We start from the raw sequence: 15,843 nt of genomic DNA, 5'->3' as shown, positions 1-15,843 counted from the left end.
CGGTACCTCATAACCTGTTGTAACCAGTGTGTTCAAATGTGGTCACAAATTACATTGGGGAATTAGGCAAACACCAGTCAGTTAGGGTTCCTTGATCGTATTTTCAATATAACCCAAACACTTTGTCCACTTTTCGAACTTATGTTAACGCAATATTCTACAAGCATGTGTTGTTGGAGACACTTCTAACCTTGACCTTCGCGTGTCTTGTCTGTAAGTCCTGTATTGATCTGTTTCTTTATATAAGTATTGACCCTGTAAAAAATGTTTTTCTTCTATTCCGCAGGGTCCCTGTTCTATCTGTAAGCCTGGGAGCAGATGTATAAAGTCTCTGCATGGTGACACAAAGTGCGTCAATAACGGTATGGATGCATTTGCATAATTTGGTATTATTCTGGATTAAAAACACCGTAAAATGTTTCTTCACCAAACTTGGAACAGAGATGCGTCCAGTGGTGAACTATTGTCTTTAGATAGTTTTGGATTTCTGAATAAAATGTCATGAGCTACATCAAACCATGGAAGCATTCAGGCAGTTTGTTGTCGATACAGGCATGCTAGTATATGAATAGTTTACATGTGTGTGTTTTCTTTAGATCAGTGTGTCAAGAACAATCTAATTATTTACATAGTCATAACCGCTTTGGCATATTTATGAAGAGTGTTTTACCATTGCAGGGGTTATTGCAGACTTATCGTTTTGTATTTGTAAAATATATTCTGGTCTAAAGAAAAGCACGGCTGAAAATGGTCATATGTTTATGCAAGCAAGTCTGAGTGCAAGCAAGTCTGAGTGCAAGCAAGTTTGAGTTTGAACATGTATTGTGCAATCGAAAAAGAAGTAGTGTGACCATTATCGGCGTCCCATAGATTGGATCAGCTTCCAGATGAACTTACTAGGATAACACTTCTGATACTCTTTCCGCAACAAATCAGCTAAGGTCTTAGGTCTCAATCATCGATGCAGTTCGTCTCACAAATGTTCAGATGCGTTCACATCTGGTGATCAAGAGCCTTGATGTTGAGCTGAGAAAGAAAATCGATGTTGTATGCAATTGAGCATCTTGCAAAATGACGTTGTGGCAGTTTATGTATGGAATGACAAGAGGCGCAATGATTTCATCACACCATCACCGAGCTTTAAGATTGCCTTGAACGTGAGTAGGATCGGTTCTGCCACTGCATTGTGTGACATGTCTACCCAAACACTCCTATCAACAAATCTATCCACTTCCAGACCGCAAATGGGAGCATACGATGGACGACGCCGTCAGTACATATGTGCTATTTTGTCAGGACGCCTGTTTTTCTGCACATATGTGTTTAAAAGACTTCGCACGAGTACTCTTGCACATCTGGTCTATATTAAACGACAGGAAAATATACTAGCCTTTCATGAGTAATCCATAAGTTACACAACGCTAATGAGGGAATCTGCTGATATACACGTACATGATATATATAAATATCTATGTCAGCGATACCATTACCGGTTGCTGTGATATCGATTGATTCAAGTGGGTCCCCGACTTCATTGTTTCCGCCTGTGACCCTGTAAGATCATAAAAACAGAGAGGCCTTGGGGTGTCCCGGTCTATAATTAGTATGGGGAATGGCCCGCCTAATTTTAAAGTGAATTCTAGGCAAGAAATCATTGGGGATATCCATTACTCGTGGTGGGCCCTAGGTAACGCTAAAAGCTCTCTTCAAACCCCGGTTGTGGACCCGGGGGCACAGTGGTACACTGCACCCATTGCTGGACCTAGGACCACTGGATCCTTGTGGTTGAGGGCAATAGCGTTCCTTTGCCCAACATTCCACTTTGGTCCTTACTCCACATAGACAGGTGGCTGAATGGGCCCGGTTCAAACAATCGACTGGTCAAATCAGGACTTGTGAGTGAGTGAGTGAGTGAGGCAAACGACCTCGCAAGCCGAAGTTATATAAATCCCTTAAAATGCCATTTTTCCAAGTTGTGTCATATGCTTTTTCAAGATAAAAAAGATAGACACAGCGTGCTGTTTATTGATTAAAGCGTTTTTAACAAATGATTCTAAACGATCGACAGTACTTCTATGTTTATGGAAACCACATCGTATATCTGTTATAAGGATGTTTGTTTCCAAGTACCAAACAAGTCGATTATTTATCACGCGATCCATGGTTTTGCAAACACAGCTTGTTAGTGAAATTGGTCGACAATTGGACGGATCCGTATGATTCCGTCCAGGTTTAGGTATTGGTACTACTACAGCGTCACGCCATGAGGGAGGAAGGTTACCCGATGTCCAAATATCATCAAAAACAGCCAACAAGTTTGAAGACATGATTCTGGTAAGCGTTTCAGGAGTTTATAATGTATGTTATCAGCTCCTGTAGCAGTATCGTGGGCTTGGTCACGAGCAGTACAGAGCTCATGAATAGAAAATAGTTCATTATAGTCTTCCCCATTATTTGAACTGAAGTTAATAGTTTTCTTTTCTCTGTTTTTGGTATTGTTGGAATTTAGGTACATAATTAGAAGACGAAGAGTGTTTAGGGAGGGTTTCATCCAGTTTATTTGCAATATCTGATTTATCTGTAAGTAATTGGTCTCCATGTTTAAGATGATGGACACTAGATTTAGTACCTTTACGTTTAATTTTCTGGACCATGTTCCAGCGTGCTTTAACATTTAAAATTTTAAATTTATTTAAATTGTGCACCACAGGATGGCAACGGAAATAATGTTCTGCTTTTTTCCTTGCCTTCCTAGCTTGTTTGCATACATCACTGAACCATGGTTTTCGTATGTGTGGAACTGCCGAGGAATTTGGTATACACTAATCAGCTATGGAGTTGAATTCATCACAGAACCATTTAATAGCACCAGGAACGTCAATAAAACGTTCCGGTATACGTTTTTCAGCACACAGTGTTTCATATAAAGCCCACTTAGCCTTTTTGAAATTCCGCTTTGATGATGGAGGAACATCAGATGGAGTTATAGGGTTTCGTATAGTAGGAAAATGGTCACTTCCACAAAGGTCATCGTGGACTGACCATTCAAACTCATTAAGTAGTTCTGAATTTGTGAGTGACAAGTCGAGAGCAGAGTAGGTCCCTGTACCAGGGTGTAAATATGTGTTGGAACCTTCATTATAAATACATAAATCATTATCAGAACAAAAGTACTCCAGTAATTTACCTTTAGCGTTTGTAGTTACATTTCCCAAGTGAGTGAGTGAGTGAGTTAATATTTAACGTCATATCGGCAATATCTCAGCCACATCGTGACGAGAACATTCAACAATAAGAAAGAGAACATATACATTATAGAATATCACAATTTCAATTAAAACTAGCATGGAAAGTTAAAACTAATAGCACTATGTAGACAATACAATATAAAAACAGACTATAGATCGCCAACAACAGAAGGTAGATCACCTCACTAGGGACCATGGGGACTTACAGTACCTTTGCTACCTACATGGACCCTAGTTGGATTTACACCATCCCTTCAGCTGCTGGCGATTGTACGAAAATTTAGCCAAAATTAAAATCACATGAATACTACGATTAAAATCCTGGTAGACTTAAATTTACTGTGAATGTTTTTGGACTTACGTATCACTTCCCCAGAGTGGGTCGTGCCCATTCAGTTCTCCCTATATAATACAGGGCTTCGGGAGTTGGTCATACAGAGTTTGCAGATCGGTTTTGTGAAACGTCAAAGACGGAGAGATGTAGAGAGAGCAAAATGTAAACGCAACGTGCTAGTCGTACTGCAGATTAGTAGTAAGTGAAACGGGGCTGTGGATAATGTTCTCTTTGACTAGAATGGAAGATCCTCCCGTGGCGTAATCACCTGGAGGTGAAAAGCAGTGATATGCTTTGTTATGACGAAGGTCCAAAGTATCTGTCTGTTTTAAATAAACCCATGCAAACAGATCGCAGAAGGTGTAAAGTCTTCGACTAATAGCTGTAATTCATGTAAATTAGTCCTCAATCCTCTGCAGTTCCACTGTACAATGTTATTGGAATAAACTTTTGGGTGGATTTATTGGGGATCTACCCCTCACTCTTTTGGAGGGCGACAAGCTATGTGCCCTAGAATGGACGTTTTCAGAAACGTCCATGTCTTCAAGAGATCCATATTTGTTGAACAACTGAATTTTGTTTGGTGACCATTTTGGGGCTCTACCAGTTGGTTGCTTTGAAGCATCAGACTTAGGTTTGAGTTTAGTTTTAACAATTTGCTGTCTATCAGCTGTTGAAGGAGACCCTGAACGTGACTGTGAAGATGATTTATGATCAGAGGACTTTGATGTAGTAGGAAGTGATTCCTCAGTCTGGGATGATATAGCAGGGTATAAAACCTGTGGGGAGTCGGAACTGATACAAGTCAAGAAAGTTTGGCATCATGGGAATGATTTTGTTATTTTAGAGCTGGATGATGATGATTTTGCTACTGTAGCATAACTTTCTGGAAGGTCAGATCTCTTCACCAGTTTCTTTGCCTCAGACAATGAGATATTTGGGTAAACTTTATTCTGTTAATCGCCATTTCCTTTTTTCAAATAGGACACTGTTTCGAAGAAGAGGAATGGTCGCCTGTGCAGTTGGTGCAATTTTTAAAATCACTGTCACAATCTTCTGTTGTGTGTCTTCACACCACAGTGAGCACACACAACAGACAGTGTGCAGGTATTTACACTGTGTCCATATTTCTGGCATTTAAAACACCTGAGTGGGTTGGAGATGTAGGTTTCAACTTGGATGTTGCAGTAACCTGCCTTCACTGATTTGAGAGCATTTAGCGATGAGAAACAAAACACATAGGTATTCGTTTGGAATGTTTCACTGTTTTTTCGGGTTGAAAAGCGCCTTACATACAGCACACCTTGATCTTTGATCTCTCTTGCTATGTCAATTTCGGACATATCAAGAAACAAACGATCACGATCTCTGATGATACCTTTACTCGTGTTCAAGGTCTTGTGAGCAGAGACCGATACCGTAATGCCAACAAAAGATTCAATACTCATCGGATTGGTTGCTTGTTGTTTCTTGCCGCACTCAACTAGTAGCGCACCCGAACGTAAGCGTGTAATGTTCTTAACGTCCCCAGCAATACCTTGAATACCCTTAGATATTGCGAAAGGGTTCAGCTTTAATGGTGTCTTGTCAGGAGTCTCAATAACAAGGAAACGTGGCCAATACTCAATCGATAGAGACGGTCTGTGGTCAGTATCAACAGAATCAATTTGAAGTGGACGTTTTGTTTTTTTCGAGGGGTACTTCATAAGCCATGGTTGGTATCATATGGTTGATCATCCGAGCTCCCGACCCACCACGGAGTATCACAAGGACAATGCTAAAGCACGCGGGCCTCCAGCTTGCAGCACCAAGGATACCCGGATGATATACTCCAGCAGAAGAATTAAAAGATTAATAATTCCACCAGATTGGTCCATGTGCCACCACCTTCTGGCATAGGACTCTAGGCAAAATTCAAATACATGTTATCATTACACTGTAATAATATATCCAAGTCCGAAAATAAAACAAATCAGATTTGTGCATTGACATATATACAGTCCACGCACAGGGCTTGGCATGACCAGCCGATTGGTTGAACCGGGCCCATTCAACCACCCGTCTAGGTTAAGTAAGGGTCGAAGGGGTGAGTTGAGCAAGGGGAACGCGGTTAGAGGCTCCCAGTACCCTCAACCCCCAGACTCCCGTCCTACACCGACACAGGGCCGCAACCCACGGGAAACGGGTTGGTGGACCAAATAACCCCCCCTCCCCCGGGTCCACAGCGGGGGTGTTGGCGACCTCTTAGCGTTACCCAGCACCCACCACGAAGGAGGTGGCTCGCCACGGCAGCGTAGTGAGTGTATTCGCATACGCGTACTTTTATGGTCTTGGCTATTCTACGTTCAAATTATTCATGATATTGTATTGCCTAGAATGCTATGCTCATGGGCCGATCTAGCATTACCGACCTCCAGATTCTAATTATCTTCCAAAAACTGTCATACGCGAAACTCAGCCTCAGTTCTGTTTGACAGTACTGGTTACCCGTGTCTGTATTGCTCGAGTACCACATCCCTGTAGCCCTGATGTTTCGTCGTTGGTTTCCACTTAAACACCGTCCTTGTTGACGCTCCATGACAGGTGGTGGGATTAAATCTGTCGCCATTTATTATGGTTCTCTGGTTCTCGATCAACTGAAAGAGAAAGCATGTAGATTTAGAAATCGACTCGTCTTCTGACGATGAATCAGAAACAACAAATTCAGATTCTTGACACTGGGTGTTTCAGGGAGGGGACCACTAAAACTCAGCAAATATCTGATTCTGCAATGTCTAAAGCTGTTGCAGGAATATGGCGAAGTGAAACCTTCACTCACCGTAGGATAGGTTCCTTGCTAAAGGAATGTGCTAGAAAACAATAGTTTACAGATGAAACCTGCTGAGTAAACTTTCAACGGACTCGTCAAAATTGTTTACTTATCAGGTTTTTTATTTATCTACACTATTCAATATCTGCAAATGACAGAGTAACGGACAAGATTTGTAAGTAATATAACATGTTTTATTGCACCGGTCTACTCACTGATACTCCCAAGCTACATATAACAATGAGCAACTCATCAGGGCAGGCGTCCAGGTCTCCGTGTATTGTAAACTGCGTACGCCACAGCAAGCTGTAAGTGGGATGTTTGACACATGTCCCTAATGTCGGATTATGTGGTGATCGCTAATTTAGTTATCAGGTCTCGTTTGCTCAGTAATTTACTTCCAGGGACCATGTAAAAACGTTTAATTAAGCGGTATTGTTTTCTTATCCAATTTTAGTTAACGCAAATAGTGATGATTAATGAAGAAGTTTGCCGGGACCAAAGGATCGTGTTTACTTATCCGATATGTTTAGTTAAGCGGTTTTTACTGAGGCGGTTTCCACTGTATTTGTTTAAAGCTCGTCACTTTGCAAATGCAAGGATTGTTGCGTCGCCACACTGACTGTTTAATTCGTGTAGAGGCACTGTTCGAGATCGGATAAAATGGCTCTCTGATATAACAGAACGTAACTCCATGGGTGTCGCCTCTGTGAAAAGATTCACAAGAAAAGATGGTGATAACATGTTCAAAACGAACAATTACCTGTTTACATTTTTGTTTTTCTATCATACCAAAAGCAATTTCAGCTGGCTACTTTAATATGGAGGCGGAAGTCTACATACCTGATCTTCTTCGTGGCTTTAAGTATCAGATGTTTGGACATGGTTAGTGCATGTAACAACTCTCAAAAATGTCCTCGTTGTAGTGGGAAACATGAGAATGCTGACTGCACCTGTCCAATAACATCGAATGTGCAAACTGGCATGGAGATCATATGTCCTCATCACTGTCCAGCCTTTGAACGACAAGCCAAAATTCCCAAACTGAAACATACAAATAATTATATCCTTTGCTGAAGCACCTGGGTTTTATTGCAAGTGTTGCACAGAATGTACATGCAATAGAGTTCATGCATATTGGTCACTAGTATGGTGATCTAGCCCCAGCTATTGGCAATCCAAAGCCTGTGTTTACATTGCCATGTTATTTCTAATTAAGATGTTTTAGATTTTGTAACTAGTTTTAAATGGATATCTGTGACACAACAATAGTATCCTTCGTCAACAGGATTCTATGATCTAACTTTATCAATTATATCATAATCATTGCTCACTCACTCTGTTGAAAAACAATCAGATTTGATTACGGTTTGGCAATCGGTTTTCAATGGCAATAGATTCAAACTCGGAAATGGCGGAAAGGACCCTTTAAAATAGACATACCGATTAGACAAACACATATGATTCATGTTCTGAGCATTACATGGGCAATGATTGGCTATGCGTTTCTTTTTTGTTTGAGTTGTCATGTTTCTGATACCTTTTTTTGTAATTCCAATACTAGCAAACGGTATTGTGTCAGACAATTTCCAACCAAAATGTACCTTCTACTGTTGATGAATGTTAACATGATTACACAATATTCATATTTTCACTTCAGGTCTACAAAATCAATCACAGAGAGGTATCATGCCAGCACGGAAACCAAACACATCACAGCTGCTGAGCATAACACAGCAAGGTAATGTGAAGTGTTATGTTATATAAATGTTCTTATCTGAGTGAGTGAGTTAATATTTAGCGTCACATTGGCAATATCTCAGCCATATCGTGACGAGAACATTCAACATTAAAATGGGATGTATGCATGCATTAAAAATCTGTCGACAATGGACAGTAAAATAACTAGAATGTCACAAATGGAATTATAACTAGCGTGGAAAGTTAAAACTAATATCACTATTCAGACAATACAAAATACAAACAGGCTATAGATTGCCAACAACTGAAGATAGATCACCACACTAAGAACCAAGGGGACTTTGCTACCTGCATGGAACCTAGTTGGATTCACATCATTCCCTCAGCTGTTAGCAATTTAGACATATCTAGCCGAAAATGAAAAATACACATATGTTACGATTAAGAACACTGGAAAATTTAAATTTACTGTGAATGCTTTTGGACTTACTTACCCTCTCAGGAGGACAATCATTTTACAATACTTCAACCCCCTTTGAGGGTACAGCCACTAACATTTCAAGTTACTAATCTAAACTGCCATGAATAAAATCTACAGAACACAATAATCACAATTCAGTTATGAAATCAATTTCTTTTAAAATCCCAGAATTAAATGAGAACTTCCGGTGTTAAAAAGATCCCTTATTGTTTTTTCATTTAAATATTTATCCCTTATGACGGAGAATTCAACACAGTCAAGCAGGATATACTTGACCGTGGTTCTCTCATCACAAGGGATGCAAAACGGAGGATCTTCACGTTTTAAAAGGTATTCATGAGCATATCTAGTATGGCCAATACGACATCGTCGTAAAATAACCTCGTAAAATCTAGACTGACAGCCCAAGTAGCTGTAACCAATATACGGTTTTATTTCATGTAATTTATTTATACCTACTTGGGTGTCCCACTTCTTCTGCATCAGATCGCTGATGTAAGTCCTAATGTTAGCTTTGTAATCAGAGTATGGAATAAGCAGTGGCGTCACAGATTTGTTGAGTGCTGCCTTGGCAGCACGATCAACCATCATGTTACCAGAAATGCCTACATGGCTGGGTAACCAACAGAAGACAATGTCGTATTGGCCAGTAGCAAGATTATTCCACATTTCAATAATGTCAATTACACGTGGATGTTTACATGATAAATTCTTAATCGCCTGAAGGCAAGAGAGAGAGTCTGAATAGATTATATACTGTTTATGTTCAGGGTGTCTTTGAAAATATTTAAGAGCTGTTAATATGGCGTTAGTTTCAGCTGTAAAAATAGAACTGTTATCTGGTAATCTAGAAGATATTGTTCTGGATCCAATGACAGTGGCACAGGCCACAGCGCCACCGTCCTTGGACCCGTCTGTAAATAAGGATTTATAATTGCTATATTTATGTTTCAATTGGTTATATTCTTGTTTATACTGTAATTCATTCGTTTCTGATTTTTGAAATGTAGTTAACGTTAGTTCAACTTGTGGCCTAACCAACTGCCAAGGGGGAGAAGAAAGAAGACGTGAGGGAGCTATGTTTTCCAGCTTAATGCCGGCCGAAGAAAGCAAGGGTTTAATTCTGTGCCCTAGAGGTGGAACAAGAGAAGACTTCTTGTCGTACAAATCTTCATGAAATGGATTGAACACACAGTTATATGCAGGGTTAGATTCATTAGAGTATCATTTAGTAATGTATTGTAAGGATAGTTTTACACGACGTTGTGTAAGAGATGGTTCATCGGCCTCAACGTAAAGACTGTCAATAGGTGAAGTTCTGAAAGACCCAAGACAAAGTCTTCTTAAGCCCTGATAGTGGACAGAATAAAGAAATTTAAGGTTGCTTTTGCAGGCTCCACCATATACGATGGAGCCATAATCGAGTTTGGTACGGACGAGTGATCGATATAGATGTAAAGAGGGTAGTTTGGTCCCCTCCCCACTTTGAGTTGGATACGGCTTTCAACAGATCTAGTGCCTTCAGGCATTTTGCTTTAAGGGAATTAATGTTCGGTGAAAAGGTTAAATGAGAATCGAAAATTAAGCCCAAGAACTTGGCCTCCTTTAGAACTTTGATGGGAGTGCCATTTAAAGATAGTTCAGGGTCCTTATGCGGCTTATATTTAAAAAAAAATTGTATACAATTAGTTTTGGACTTAGAAAATTTAAAACCATTCTCAAGACACCAGTTATTTATTTTGTTTAAACACAATTGCCGTTCAATAGTATGCATATTTTTGCCGTTCAATAGTATGCATATTTTTACCACGACAGGAGATATTAAAATCATCCACAAAGAGTGATCCATGAATTGAATCATTTAAAGCATTGGATAAACTGTTGATTTTAATACTAAATAAAGTGACAGACAAAATACTGCCTTGAGGGACACCCTGATCCTGATTGTAATGATCAGACTGGGTTGAACCCACTCGGGCTTGAAATTGCTTGTCTTTTAAAAACTCTGATATAAAAAGAGGCAAACGACCTCTCAACCCAAAATCATGTAAATCCTTCAAAATGGCATGCTCCCAGGTCGTATCATAAGCTTTCTCAAGAACAAAGAATATCGATACAGCATGCTTTTTATTTACTATAACATTTTTGAAGAAGGATTCTAAACGTACCAAATGATCAATGGTACTACGATTTTTCCTAAAACCACACTGAATATTAGTGATCAGGTTATTGATTTCAAGATACCAAGTTATTCTGTGGTTCACCATACGTTCCATGGTTTTACAAACACAGCTAGTGAGAGATATCGGCCTGTAATTCGACTGATCTGTATAATCCCGACCAGGTTTTGGTATTGGGACTTCAATGGCATTACGCCAAGAAGGAGGAAATTCCCCATACGTCCATAGTTGGTCAAATATATCTAAAAGTGCCATAGGACATGGTTCAGGCAAGTGTTTCAATAGCTGACAATGTGTGTTGTCATCACCCGCTGCGGTGTCATGAGCTTGCTCAAGAGCTGTATGTAACTCATGTAATGAAAACACTTCACTATAATCTTCACCGTTATTGGAATCAAAATTAACTTTTGCTTTTTCCTGCTGTTTCTGATACCTCTGAAACTCAGGAACATAATTTGCTGATGATGAGTTTTTGGCAAGAGTTTCGCCAATTTTATTTGCACTTTTAGATGTGTCAGTTATTAAATTATCACCGTCTTTAAGATGGTGAACGGGCAATTTTGAACCTTTCCCTTTTATCCTCTGAATCATGTTCCACACCTGAGACATGGGCGTGGGTGAATTTATTTTGGAAATATAGTTTCTCCAAGCTTGCCGTTTGCTTTGCTTGAAGGTAGGACGTACCTGCACATTTAATATTATAAATTTATTTAAATTGTGGACAGTTGGGTGATGACGGAAATATTTCTCTGCCTTTTTCCACGCTTTGCTAGCAATTTTGCAGTCTGTATTAAACCATGGCTTCCGCAGATGTGGAGCTGTAGAGGACCTTGGTATGCATTCATCAGCAATTTCAGTTAAAACGTCGGAAAACGCGTAAATAGGATCAGCCATGTCCAAAAAACAAAACAAAACAAAAAACCATTCGGGTCGTAGTTTAGATGAGCATAAAGTTTGAAATGAGGACCAATCTGCATTGGAAAAATTCCATCTTGTGTAAGATGGCGAATCAGTTGGAATTATTTATGATAGTATTGTTGGAAAGTGATCACTTCCACAGAGGCCATTGTGGACTGACCATTCAAACTCACTGAGTGCAGTAGAGTCTGAAGGAGATAAATCCAGAGAAGAGTAGGTACTGGTTGCAGGATGCAGATAAGTGCTCGAACCATCATTGTATATACACAAATCATCATTGGAAATAAAATCTTCCAGTGTTTTACCCTTAGTGTTAGTATTTGTACCACCCCAGAGTGGATTATGGCCATTGAGATCACCCATTAAATGCAGGGTTTCGGAAGTTGATCATAGATAGCTTGAAGATCAGACAGGTTAAGAGAGTGAGAAGGCGGAATATACAGCGAACATATTGTAAAGGTAATATGAAGAGTGAGTCTTACTGCAACGGCTTGAAGATTAATTTTAAGGGTTAGCGGACTATGAATAACATTTTGCTTAACGATGATTGAAGATCCGCCTGTGGCCCTGTCGACTGGAGGTGAGAAAGAGTGATATGCATCGAACTGACGGAGATTAAAATTATCTGTCTGTTTCAAATGAGTTTCCTGCAGACAAAATACTGATGGTGCCAGGTCTTGAACTAAAAGATGTAACTCATTAAAATTTGTCTTTAATCCTCTACAGTACAGATTTTGTTTTGAATTTGATTTCCATTTGCCTTTTCCAAATGGGACATTCTTTCGAAGAGGATGAATGATTTCCTGAACAGTTTGCACATTTTTTGTGAATACTGTCACAATCTTCGGTTACATGTGTATTCTCAGCACAGTGAGCACACGTAACAGACAATTTGCAAGTATTAAGTCCGTACTTCTGATACTTAAAGCAGCGCAGAGGATTTGGAATACAGTCAACATTGAGATTGCAGTAACCTGCTTTGATTGACTTTGGAGCTGAAAATGAAAACAGATATGTGTTGGTTTGGACAGTCTCATTATTTTCCCGTGTTGTGAAACATTTGACGAAAGATACTCCTTGAAGTTTCATCTCTGACATTATCTGCTGGAAGACGCTCATGGTCTCGAATTATACCTTTGCTTGTATTCAGTGTTCTGTGGGCAGAAACTAATACCGGGACTACGACAAACATATCACTTGATAACAGGTTGGTAGCTTGTTGTTTTCTGCTACATTCAATCAGAAGTGAACCTGATCGCAAGCGTTTGATATCTTTCACCTCACCTGTATGGCCAGATATGCCTTTTGAAATTGCAAAGGGATTTAATTTCAAAGGAGTCTTGTCAAGGGTCTCAATAATCAAATAACGTGGCCAGTGATCAATTTGATCATTTTCCAGTTGACGTTTGGTTTTTTTGTTAGGGGTTTGGTTGATTGGTATATTGGTATTATTATTGGTATGATTATTGGTATATTGGTTCGTCATCCGAGCTCCCCACCCACCACGGAGTATCACAAGGGCAATGCTAAAGCAAGCGGGCCTCCAGTTTACAGCACCAAGGATACCCGGATGATATACTCTAGCAGAAGAATCAAAACATTAATAATTCCACCAGATTGGACCATGAGCCACCGCCTTCCGGGCATAGGACTCTAAGCAAAGTTTCAGAACAACATAATCTAAAATAAAAAAAAAATGTTTTACACAATAACGCCAAGACCAAAGTACACCAATTCCAGATGATATGTGTGCAATGATAAATTTAAGTATACCCCATGCACAGGGCTTGGCATGACCAGCCGATTGATAGAATTGGGCCAATTCTACCACCCGTCTAGGTGAAGTCAGGGCCAAGGTGGTGTATAGAGCAATAGGAACATAGTTGCAGGCCCCTATTGCCCTCAACCACCAGGATCCGTTCCTCCACCGACACAGGGCCGCAACCCACGGCAAACGGGTTGGTGGACCAAATACCCCCGGGTCCACGACGGGGTGAACGGCTCTCAGCGTTACCCAGCACCCACCACGAGGAGGTGCCCGTTCACAGGTGCCGTTCTTTTTGGCCCTTACTTCACCTAGACGGGAGGTAGAATGGGCCCGATTCTATCAATCGGCTGGTCATGTCAAGCCCTGTGTTGGACATACCATCTTTTGAGTCTAATATCATATTCTTTTGTGTTTGGGCTTCACATTTTAAAAAAAATATCTACAGTTTTTGCCTAGAGTCCTACGTCAGAAGGCGGTGGCTCATGGGCCAATCTGGTTAATGTCAACCTCCGAATTCTGTAGGTCTCCAAATTTCTGTCATATGCAGAACCAGCTGGACAGTCACTTTGGTAGACAAATATAGCTATTCGTGTTACATTTGCTGGAGTATAGCAGACTTGTAACCCTGATGATGCAGACTGGATTCCTCTGCAACATCGTCCTTTGTTGACACTCGATGACGGGTGGGGAGCAAGTTTGCCGAATATAATTCTCTCACCATGTCTCTCAACCAACACTCTGGTTCGTCGAAGAACAAACGCCGTCATGTTGATTCTGTATCATCTGATGAGGAAGTTACACCTGAAGTTAATGATTACTGGCCGAGATTTATTGTCATTTCATCTTCCGATGGTAATGCGATCAAGTTGAATCCGTTTGCCATATCCTTGGGCATTAAAGGTGCCTGTGGAGAAGTTAAAAACGTCACTCGACTCCGCTCTGGCTCACTTCTTGTGGAATGTATACGAAGACAACAGTCCGTCAATTTGCTTGGATTAAAGCAGTTTGTAAATGTCCCGGTTGTTGTCTCAGTACACAATACACTTAACTCCTGCCGTGGAATAATTCGAGATCGTGCTCGTTGTCTTTTTGACATGAGCGAGGAGGAGCTTCTGGTCGAATTCATAAACCAAGGAGTAATTGCTGTTAAGCGATTTACAAGGAAACAAAATGACACTGTGATAAAAACTAACACTTATCTTTTCACGTTTGCCCTGCCAACTATCCCAAAATCAATAAAAGCCGGATACTTCAACATCGGAGTGGATGTTTATGTTCCAAATCCTCTCCGGTGTTACCATTGTCAAAAATTTGGTCATGGTGCCAGAACTTGTACTCGCACTCAGATATGTTCTCGCTGCGGTGGTACTCATGCCAATTCTGATTGCAACAATGCAATAAAGTGTGCAAACTGTGATGGTGAACATTTGGCCTCGTCCAGGTCCTGTCCTGTCTTCGTTTATCAGTCAAAAATTATGAAAGTGAAATGCACAAACAATCTTTCTTATTTTGAAGTCAAAAAGTTGGTGCCAGATCCGTTTTCAGTTTCAAGTACATTATCCTTTTCAGCTGTAGCATCTTCTCCTGCCCCTATGAAAAAAGTTACTACAGTGGATACATCGTGCTAGACTGAAATTTCATGGATTCATGATAAACAAATATCTGTTAGTGAAAGTATCCTATCAAGTCAAATGACAAATACTTCGGCCTCTCAAACCGAAAGCCCACCATTGAAGATCACAGAGCCAGAATCTACAGAACTTTCTGACACTGAGAACAATGTTCTTCGTCAAACAAGGAAAGAAAAAAACACAAGAAAAAAAAGACGAAGGTGCTTCAACACTTGGAGGCGCCACCTTCTTCGCAACCACCTGTAGAGGTTCAAAATTCTTTTGAACCGCTGGAAATGGAGCTTACTACTCCGTTTCAAACCAAAAGGAATGTTCTTCCCTCACGTTCTCGTTCACCCATTAACCCACCATGAGTGCAAGTCACATTATACAGTGGAATTGTAGGGGACTTCAGAATAATTTCAATGATCTGCAGTTATTCATTCAAGATTACAAACCATCGGTAATTTGTTTACAAGAAACTTTCCTTAAGACAACAGATAAATTTGATTTACGGCTTTACAATTCATATCATCACTATTCTCCCACGGGAGATAAAGCTACTGGTGGATCGTCAGTTCTAGTGCGACAGGGTGTGATTCACAGTCCTGTTCCTTTAGCTACGCCCCTTCAAGCTGTTGCAGTCAGAGTTACATTAAACATAGTGTTTACTCTTTGTTCTTTGTATATACCACCCTCCTATTCACTTCAACAGTCTGAACTCCAGGCTCTATATGACCAGCTCCCTAAGCCGTGTGTTATCATGGGTGATTTAAATGGCCATAACCCAATTT

The sequence above is a fragment of the Haliotis asinina genome, chromosome 1, assembly GCF_037392515.1.
Source record: "Haliotis asinina isolate JCU_RB_2024 chromosome 1, JCU_Hal_asi_v2, whole genome shotgun sequence".
Lineage (NCBI taxonomy): Eukaryota > Metazoa > Mollusca > Gastropoda > Lepetellida > Haliotidae > Haliotis > Haliotis asinina.
Note: the sequence above shows the minus strand (reverse complement) of the source record.